This window comes from Erinaceus europaeus, chromosome 2 (genome assembly GCF_950295315.1).
Source record: "Erinaceus europaeus chromosome 2, mEriEur2.1, whole genome shotgun sequence".
NCBI lineage: Eukaryota > Metazoa > Chordata > Mammalia > Eulipotyphla > Erinaceidae > Erinaceus > Erinaceus europaeus.
Genome location: NC_080163.1, coordinates 37,908,576 through 37,918,299, shown reverse-complemented (window position 1 = coordinate 37,918,299; position 9,724 = coordinate 37,908,576). Strand labels below are relative to the sequence as shown.

Below are 9,724 nucleotides of genomic sequence, written 5' to 3'. Positions count from 1 at the left end.
TTAGAGGGACAGACACCATGACACATATGGCATAGGGCTTTGCACATGGTAAGACACATACCTTATTAGGTGAGTCATCTCCTACCCTCTCAGCACAGAATTGTTTAAAATATAATTATTTGCAGACTAGGAGATGTGCAGTGGATGAGGCATTAGATTATTAAGCATGAGGTTTAATGAGGTTCCCTGGCATCATTACATGTACCAGAGTGACTCTCTGGTTCTCTCTCCCTCTCTCTGATCCTCATAAATAAATAATCAAACACATCTTTTAAAATATAGTAATTTATAATGTTTCTTAAACTATGGGAAAAACTAGCAGTGTACTTAAATAATCTTACAATTGTCGGTGACTTCTTCCATCATTCACTTCTGGGAATCTATCCGAAAGAAATGACTTTCAGGAAATAACTCACTTCTAAGAAAAAAAAGCCCCGAAATTATTCACTATAGCCTAGTATATAATAATTAAAAATCAGATAAATTAGACATATAATAAAAAGACATATCTTTAATGAAATACTTTGTAACTACTGAGAAATCATAATGAGATATTTGAGATTTGAGAATAAACATTAACTATTATTTCATTCACCACAAGCCAGCATGTGCATATTGTGCCTTTTAAAATCTAATGAAGGAAAAATTAAAACAAATAAAAATATTAAAATAATAAATAATAATAAAGGAACAAGGAGCTAGCCTAGTGATTGGGAAAGGATACTTTAGTAATTTTTGTTTGATCTTCATAATGGCAAAAATGAAATGCAACAACTGGGTGACATTTAGCATATTCACAATGTTGTGTGTTGTGCAACCACTGTTTCTGTTTAAATAGTTCTAAACATTATCATCACCACAAAAAAAGAAACCCTGTACCCACTGAGCATTTCACTCTCTTCATTCCACATTGCCTCTCTCCCACCCACCATTCCTCAGCAGACACAATCTCCAGCCCTCAGTATCACTACTGACATTCTGTCTTTACATAAACAGAATCATGCAACATATGACCTTTTGGGCTTGACTTTTTCACTTAGCGTTATGATTCTGAAGATTCTGAAGCTCATTCACGTTGCCAGATGTTCATTACCTTTTTAAAATTTTAGCCACCAGGGCTACTGAAGAGGCTAGTTGTCTGCAAGACTCCACTATTCTGGTGGCCATTTTCCTCTTTTTTTCTTTCTTTTTGAGAGAGGGTGAGAGACAGAGAGACATAGAGACAGAAAGCAGCCACCTGCAGCAATGTTCTACCACTCTAGATGCTTCCTTCCTTCAGGTGGGGACTAGAGGTTTGAACTGGGTCCCCACACAATATGTGTGATCTACCATGTGGGCCACTATCTAGCTCTTCATTACTTTTCTTATAGCTGAATAATATTTTATTGTAGTTCCCAAATGTAATTTTAATATTGAAAAGCAAGACATCATACAGGCCTCCATACAGAATATGATGCCAGTTTTATATTTTAACATGTATATAAAACAAGCACTGAAAATAATAAATAATAATAAAATAATAAAACAAGCACTGAAAATAATCTAAATATGTATTTAGCTAACAGTATTTACCTCTACATGATGGCATTTAGTATAATTTAAATTATCTTGTACTTCTGTATGTTTATCTTTTCAATATGAAATATGAGTCACTAGAGAAGATAATAAACAAGAGGACACACTTTCCAATTCATTCTATTAGATCACTATTACGCCGGTATTAAAACTGGACAAAAGCATCACAAGAAAATAAAAACCGGGAGTCGGGCGGTAGCACAGTGGGTTAAGCACATGTGGCGCCAAGCACAAGGACCAGCATAAAGATCCCGATTTAAGCCCCTGGCTCTCCACCTGCAGGGGAGTCACTTCACAAGTGGTGAAGCAGGTCTGCAGGTGTCTTTCTCCCTGCCCCCCCCCCCCCGTCTTTCCCTCCTCTCTCCATTTCTCTCTGTCCTATCCAATGAGGACATCAGTGACAACAAAAATAATAACTACAACAATAAAACAAGGGCAACAAAAAGGGAATAAATAAATATTTAAAAAGAAAAGAAAAACAACAGGTCAATATAGAGAACCGATATAAGACTGTGTATATACCATGACCAAGTATTATCTATTCTAGGTACATAAAACTGGTTTCATATCTGAAAATCAGTTAGTGTAACATCATATCAATAGAATAAAGAACAAAATCCTCATGACCATTTCACTATCATTTGACAAATTTCAATATCTTTTCAAGAAAAAGAAGGAAAGAAAGACAGGATATGATATGCTGAGGTTCCAGATTCAACCCCTGGCACTTCATGTGCCGAGTGGTGCTCTGGTTTTTTCCTCTCTCTCTCTTTCTCAAAACTCTATCTTTTTTTTTTTTTTGGATAGGACAGAGAGAAATCGAGAGAAGAGGGGAAGACAGAAAGGGGGCGAGAAAAACACCGGCAGACCTACTTCACTGTGAAGCGACCTCCCTGCAGGTGGGGAGCCGGGGGCTTAACCCATTGCGCTAAGGCTGGGCCCTCTAAGTTAAATTTTTTTTCTAAAGATTTTCTTTAATATTTATTTATTCCCTTTTGTTGCCCTTGTTGTTTTATTGTTGTAGTTATTATTGTTGTTATTGATGTCGTCGTTGTTGGATAAGACAGAGAAATAGAGGAGGGGAAGAAAGAAAGGAGGAGAGAAAGACAGACAACTGCATACCTGCTTCACCACTTGTGAAGTGAGCCCCCCCCCCCCCCCCCCGCAGATGGGGAGTCGGGGGCTCGAACCCGGATCCTTGAGCCTGTCATTTTGCTTTGTGCCATGTGCTCTTAACCTGCTGTGCTACCACACGACTCCCCCTAAGTTAAATCTTTAAAAAAGATTTAAAGAAAAAAATGGCTCCGGGTGGTGGAGCAACGGGTTAAGCCACATAGAGGAAAGCGCAAGGACTGGTGTAAGGATCCTGGTTGGAGTCCCCAGCTCCCCACCTGCAGGGGGGTTGCTTCACAAATGGTGAAGCAGGTCTGCAGGTGTCTATCCATCCCCCCACCCCCATCTTCCCCCTTCTCTCTAGATTTCTCTCTGTGCTACTCAACAACAATGATACTAACAACAAATAATAACAACAGCAACGATAAACAACAAGGGCAACAAAAGGGAAAAGAATAGCCCCCAGGAGCAGTGCAGGCACCAAGCCCCAGCAAAACCCCGGAGGCAAAAACAAACAAACAAACAAACAAATAAATAAATTCAAAGTAGGAGTAGAAAGGGACTTTCTTGGCTTGGTAAAGGACACTTACAAAAAGTCTTAACATCCTATTTATTGATGCCAGACCAAAACACTTTGCCCCTAAGATCTGGAACAAGACAAGAATGTCTATGCTCATCACTTCTATTCAACATTATAATAGAAGTTCTAGTCAGAACAATTAGGCAAGAAGAAAGGATTAGAAAGCATTCAGACCAGAAAGGAAGAAGTAAAATTCTATTTGTAGATGCCAGATCTTGTACATAGAGTATCCTTCCTAAGGGGTCAGGGGATCCAATGATACTCTAAGGAATCCACTAAACAACTATCAGAACTGTTGAAAGATTTTCAGGATATATGATCAACAGACAAAAGTCAGTTAACATTCTAACACTATAATCCGAAATTTTATTAAAGAGGACAATTCACAAAGAATAAAACATGTAGGAATAAATCTAACCAAGGAAGCATACGAAAGCATTCTTTTTTTTTCTTTATTGGAAGATTAATAGTTTACAGTCGACAGTGAAATACAATAGTTTGTACATGCATAACATTTCTACATAACAATACACCCCCCACTAGGTCCTCCTCTGCCATCATGTTCCAGGACCTGAACCCTCTACCCCACCCCAGAGTCTTTTACTTTGGTGCAATACATGAACTCCAATCCAAGTTCTGCTTAGTGTTTTATAGGAAAGCATTCTAAAAGCAATTAAGCAGGATAGAGGTGGTGCAGTGGATAGTGTTGGACTCTCAAGCATGAAGTCCTGAGTTTGATGCCCGGCAATGCTCTGGTTCTCTTTTTTTCTCCTCTTTCTCACAAACAAGCAAGCAAACAAATGAATGATAACAATAATGGAAAGACCTTCTCTGTTCATGGATCAGAAGACTGTTGAGATGGTAATCTACAGAATCTATGTAATTCCCTTCAAATTTCAACAGGCTTCTTTACTGAAGCTGATAAGTAAATCCACTTGGAAATGCAGAGCACCCAAATAATCTAGGGGAAAAAAAAAGAAAGATCCCATTTTCAAAACTTACCACAAAACTGTCATAATTAAGACTGTGTAATACTTACATAAGGATTTGAATACAGGGGAAGCAGGTTCTAGCCCTTGGTCCCTGCCTGAAAGGCAAAAGCTTCATGAGTGGTGAAGCAGGGCTGCAGGTGTCTCTGTCTTCCCTACTCTCAATTTCTCTCTGTCTCTATCAAGAAATAAAATAGATAAAAATTATTTTAAAACAAAGCTTCTGGAATTTAGTAATAACTTTATAAGTATATGTTAAATAAATAAAAATAAAAGAATACAGTGGTGCACCAAGCTCAAGGATCTGGGTTTGAGCCCCTGCTCCCCACCTCTCTCTCATCCTCTCTATCTCCCCCTCCTCTCTCAATTCCTTCCTGTTTTATCCAATAAAATGGAAAAAATGGCCTCCAGAAGCAGTGGATTCATAGTGCAGGCACTGAGCCCCAGCAATAACCCCGGAGGAAAAAAAAAATCTTGGCTACAAAATCAAAACACAAACAAAGAAGAAATAGATAAATTAGATTTCACCAAAACCAAAAATGTGCCATAGACAGCACCAGTAAGAAAATATAAAGTCAACTTTAGTAGAAAAATTTTATAAATCATGTATCTTGCAAGGGACTTGTATCTAGAATATATAGCATACTCTTACAACTCAATAATAAACAAAGATCAGGCTTACAAGTGGGCAAAGAGTGACTGGGGAAATAGCTTAACTGGTAGGGCCTCAGACTTGTGTGAGGTTCCAAGTTCTGTCCCCAGAGTCATATGCACCGAAGTGTTTCTCTCTTTTTCTCTCTGTCTAATGGGAAACTCTGTCCCTCACATGTAACAAATAAAGTAAATCTTTTAAAAAACGAGCAAGAGCTCTAAACAGGCACTTCTCTCAGCTTAGAAGACTCAGCAGGTCATGAAGGCAGGAGTGGGGCTTGATGGAAGGGAGGAGTTGGGGTGTGTGCATTCTGCAGATCAACATTAGACATATTATTCTCTTCAGTCCAAGATTTACCAAGAGCCTGTGAGCCTTTCCAGCTTTCTCTGATGCTAGCCAGACCGGCCAGGCCAGTCTTCTCTCTCCCAGGACAACTTGGCCACCTCCAGAGGCTTACCACACCCTGCTTCATCTCGGAGCCCAGTTCCCACTGACCTCTCCCTTCTCAGCTTGCCTTCACCCTGCAGACCAGATGGCATCACCCTACAGTCTTCACAAGCAGCTTGCAGGTATGAGGAGGTGCAGACATACAACTATGAGGACAAGGGGACCCAGGCAAGGTGCCAGCTTAGACACCATATACTCTTCTACTCCGCTCCGCTCGGTGCCTTGAGAAATTCTAGTAGCCCAAGGAATGCTACATAGGAATTCTGGAACAACCCAAGCAGGTGTCATATAGGGGCCTGCAGTCTCTTTGCTCTGTCCCTCAGCAAAGCGGCAGGTCCTGCTGGTGTTGGATATACTTTGTCAGAGACTCAGGCTATATAGCTTGGATATCACAATGATACTAAGGTAGTGGTAAGAATTAATTAATTTTTAAAATTTTAAAAAACTTATATTTATTTGTCTTCCCTTTTGTTGCCCTTGTTTTTTTATTGTTGTTGTTATTGATGTTATCATTGTTGGATAAGACAGAGAGAAATGGAAAGAGGAGGGGAAGACAGAGAGGGGGAGAGAAAGATAGACACCTGCAGACCTGCTTTACCGCTTGTGAAGCGACTTCCCTGCAGGTGGGGGCTCGAACTGGGGGCTCGAACTGGGATCCTTACACCGGTCCTTGTGCTTATGCCACGTGCGCTTAACCCGCTGTGCTACTGCCCGACTCCCTAATTAGTTTTATTTATTTATTTATTTATTTATTTATTTATTTATTCATTCATTCATTTTCCCTTTTGTTGCCCTTGTTGTTTTTTATTGTTGTCATTGATAACGTCATTGTTAGATAGGACAGAGATAAATAGAGAGAGGAGGGGAATACAGGGAGACACCTACAGACCTGCTTCACTGCCTGTGAAGCGACTCCCCAGCAGGTGGGGAGGCAGCGGCTTGAACCAGGATTGAACTGGGATGTTAAGTCTGTTCTTGTGCTTTGTGCCACGTGTGCTTAACCTGCTGCACTACCTGCCCGACTCCCCCTAATTAATTATTTTTAAGAGTACTGCTCAGCTCTGGCTTATGGTAGTGCTAGGAATTGAATCTTGACTTCAGAGCCTAAAGCATAAAAGTCTTTTGCATAACCAATCATTACACTATCTCCCCTGTCCAAGAAGCCCATATTTTGAACACCAACTTTGTTCCTGTGCTTTCTGTGGAGTTAGGCATGAGCTTCAGTCCAGAACATGGTGGAGGAACCACACCACCTTTGCCACATCCTACACTCTAATCAGTGTGTTCTGTGCATGGGCTGTGGGAGTCCCTTACCATGCCCAGGTATCCCGGACTCACTGATGCTGAACAGGGGCCCTGCTCTGGGAAAAGGAGATTTCCTGAAGGCTGGAACCCTGAAGCTTCAGGTCTTTCAAATGCATCCATGTAACATCCTCCCAGTGGCCAGTCCCACACCCCTTGCCTGGGCTTCTACAGATTGGTTTCCCTTTGAGGAGATGACCATTGAGTCTGGGCTTCTAGGAAAGCCATGCTTTCCTTGGTACTGACTCCATCTGGGCCATGCAAATTCTTTTAAAACCTTGGACCACAGTGTTTTCAAAAAGAGCACAAGTCCCCTGAGGCTGGGGTTAAAGTGGAAGAGGGCCTTCTGCATACCCCCGCTCCGGTCTTGAACAAGAAAAAGGGGCATTCATCAACATATTTTAAAAGGCTACGATATAAAGCCTGTCATAAATTGTGTTTAGTTTTTCCTCAAGCAACGTTTTCCAAACATAACTGTTCATGGGATTCCATCCACTGCTGTCCATGAGCCCTTTGCCCCCCAAATAAATATTGCCCAGTACCTGCAAATGGCACTTGGGGTCTCCATGCTCCGTTGGCCAACCTTTCTGCTCCTCTGCTACAGGCCTGCTCTCTAAGGCACAATCCACAGCTGTCTCCACCTGCTGGGGTGCCGGCATCTCTAAGTCACCTGTTCCCTTCAATATTTAGATCCAGCTCCCAGACCACCGCTAACTACTACTTCTGACATTGAATTTCCCTTGCTGCTTGGAGTTGCCCTTGAGAAGCCAAAGGCATGGGACACCATAGCTGGAGACAAGCCAAGGAGGCCAGATTGGACATAGGAGGTCCTAGAACTCCCACCTCCCCCTCCCCCACAGGAATGCTGCCTGGAAGAGCTAGGGCAGCTTGATGTGGAGATGGAGGCAGGGCAACGCCCCAGAGCAGGCTTCTGCCAGGGCCAGGGACTGTGGCCTGGCATTAGATGAATGAATGGTCCAAGCCAGTTCTTAGAGAGAAGCCCCCACTACCTAGACACTCCAGTGTAGGACACATTCCCCAGGGGGAGTTGGCTACTGTCCCATACTCAGACACATCCTGGCTGGAGCTGACCAAGGGGCTGGGCACACCCCCCCTCCCCCGGGCATCCTGGCAGGGCGGGGTGTCCTGCAGAACTGCGGATGGGCCTCACACCCAGGCTGGGCCAGGACACCCCGTCCTTGGCCAAGGCCCAAACCGGCTCTGTTTACAGAATCTGTCAGCTCTACCCCCCCTCCCCCACCCACCACTTCCCCTGGAGTCCTGTGGGCTGGGAGAGAGAAGGCCACCACCTCCCAGGCCTGTCCTTCTGTCTACTTCTCAAGTCTAATGATGTCCCCTCCAAAAGGGGAGGTACATTTTTTAAAAAAGAGAATTTTGCAGAAGACGGTGCTTACTACCAAAGGAGGTGGAGAGGAGAGATGGCGCTGTGCAGGGCAGGCACAGGGAGATTTTACAAGGCTGAGGGCTCATAGGATCCCTCCAGCAGGTTCCGAAGGGAACTCCCATCTTGCTCAGGACCCCAAAGCCACCACCTCCGGGGAGTTTCTCCAGAAAGGCTAGAGGGACTTGGCGGGCAGGCTGGGGGCTCTCAGGGGGGAGAGACATCTGGAGATAAGGCCAACGGCCTGGCGGTCCGCAGTGACTCAGCGGTAGCCGCGGTGGGGAGAGCTGGCTGGCCCCCCGGGAGCGCTCGGTGAGGGCGGGGCCAGACCAAGACGCCCCGCCCCCCGGCTCCGGGAAGACCGGCCCACCACCCCCAGCTTCCCAGCGCAGCCCGGATTTCCCACGGGTTTCCCCCCATCTGCTGCAAATAGTAACAGAGGCTGGCACTTTCGGTGCTCCCACTCTGCTGGGGGCTTCTGAGGCATCTTTTGCTGTATTTTGTTACCTCCAACCGTGCTCTGAAGCAGGTGCTATGGGTTACCTCCGTTCAGAGAGGATAGACACTGAGGTTTAGAGAGGTAAGCGACTTGCCCATGGTCACACAGCAACTAAGCAGTGGGACTGCAGGTTCCAAACCCTTCAGACCCCATCTTACCCCTTCAGAGCACTGTGTCCTGACATTCCAAGGGTTAGCAGATGGCCTGGTGGTGCCTTCCTGGGCAAAATCAGGAATCAGGAATCCCCTGGCCTTGGGGGGGGGGGGTGCCTAGAGGCTAACTTAGTACAAGTATTTGTCATTTGGGGGCAAATCTGCTGCGGTTGATTATGCATCTGTTGAATTCCCAGCCTGGTTTCAAGTGGTGCCAAAGTTCCCCAGCCCCAAACTTTCCCCTCAGCCTCCCCTCAGAGGGAAACACAGCCCCAGAGCAACACTGCCCCAGCATACAGCCCTATCCTCTGGAGGGAGTCTCCAGAAAGTCCCCGCTTTGCTAACAGGCTAATTCTCCAAACCTATGACCTTGTTGAACGAGAAGCAGCAGGCTCACCCCACCCCACCCTACCTGCCTGTGTGGGGTCAGAGCCAGGGTGGAGACCCCAGAAAGCCAAGTCCCAGACCCAGAAGGTGTGGCAGAGAGAGAGCATCCTACACCCTGGGGCTGTCCGATGAAGTGGTGAATGCCCTGTTGTCTGGGTGGTAAAGCACCTGTAGAAGAAATGATTCAAAAGAGAGCAAGAGGAGATGACCTTTAAATCCCCAGATTCCTCTATCCCATGAGTCAGGCAGTGTCCAAGTGAATGGCTTGCTCTGACAGCTGCTTACATGGAAACTTTCCCAGACTCTCCCACTTCCTTCCCTTTTGCCCCCTTTCTGCTGGGCCCCTTGATCTTCCTCTTGGAGACTCAGAGAATACAGGGAAGAAGGTCACTCCTATATGTTCCTGCCTCAGTTTTCCTATCTGTCTAAATGGCCTTTGTGTGGACTCTGGGAGGCTCTGATTCATGGCAAGGAAGGAAGGAAGGAAGGAAGGGAGGGACAGAGGGAGTGAGAAGTCTTGAAATGAGAGGCAACTTGTGTAGTTGAGTCGATTTGACCTGGGCCTCAGTGCCAACTCTAACCTTTTCCCCAGGTATGTGACTTTAAGTAATGCCACTTCACCTTTG

The 9,724-nt window shown here is 44.8% G+C and overlaps 1 long non-coding RNA gene across 1 annotated transcript; it reads right to left on the bottom strand.

Annotated features, from left to right (window-relative positions):
- Positions 1-3,700: 3,700 nt before the first annotated feature.
- On the bottom strand, positions 3,701-9,301 carry LOC132536923 (uncharacterized). Its single transcript, XR_009548452.1, has 2 exons — positions 9,119-9,301; positions 3,701-4,229 (listed from the first exon to the last, which is right to left on the bottom strand). It is a non-coding gene; the product is annotated as an uncharacterized LOC132536923 (long non-coding RNA).
- Between the last annotated feature and the right edge of the window lie 423 nt (positions 9,302-9,724).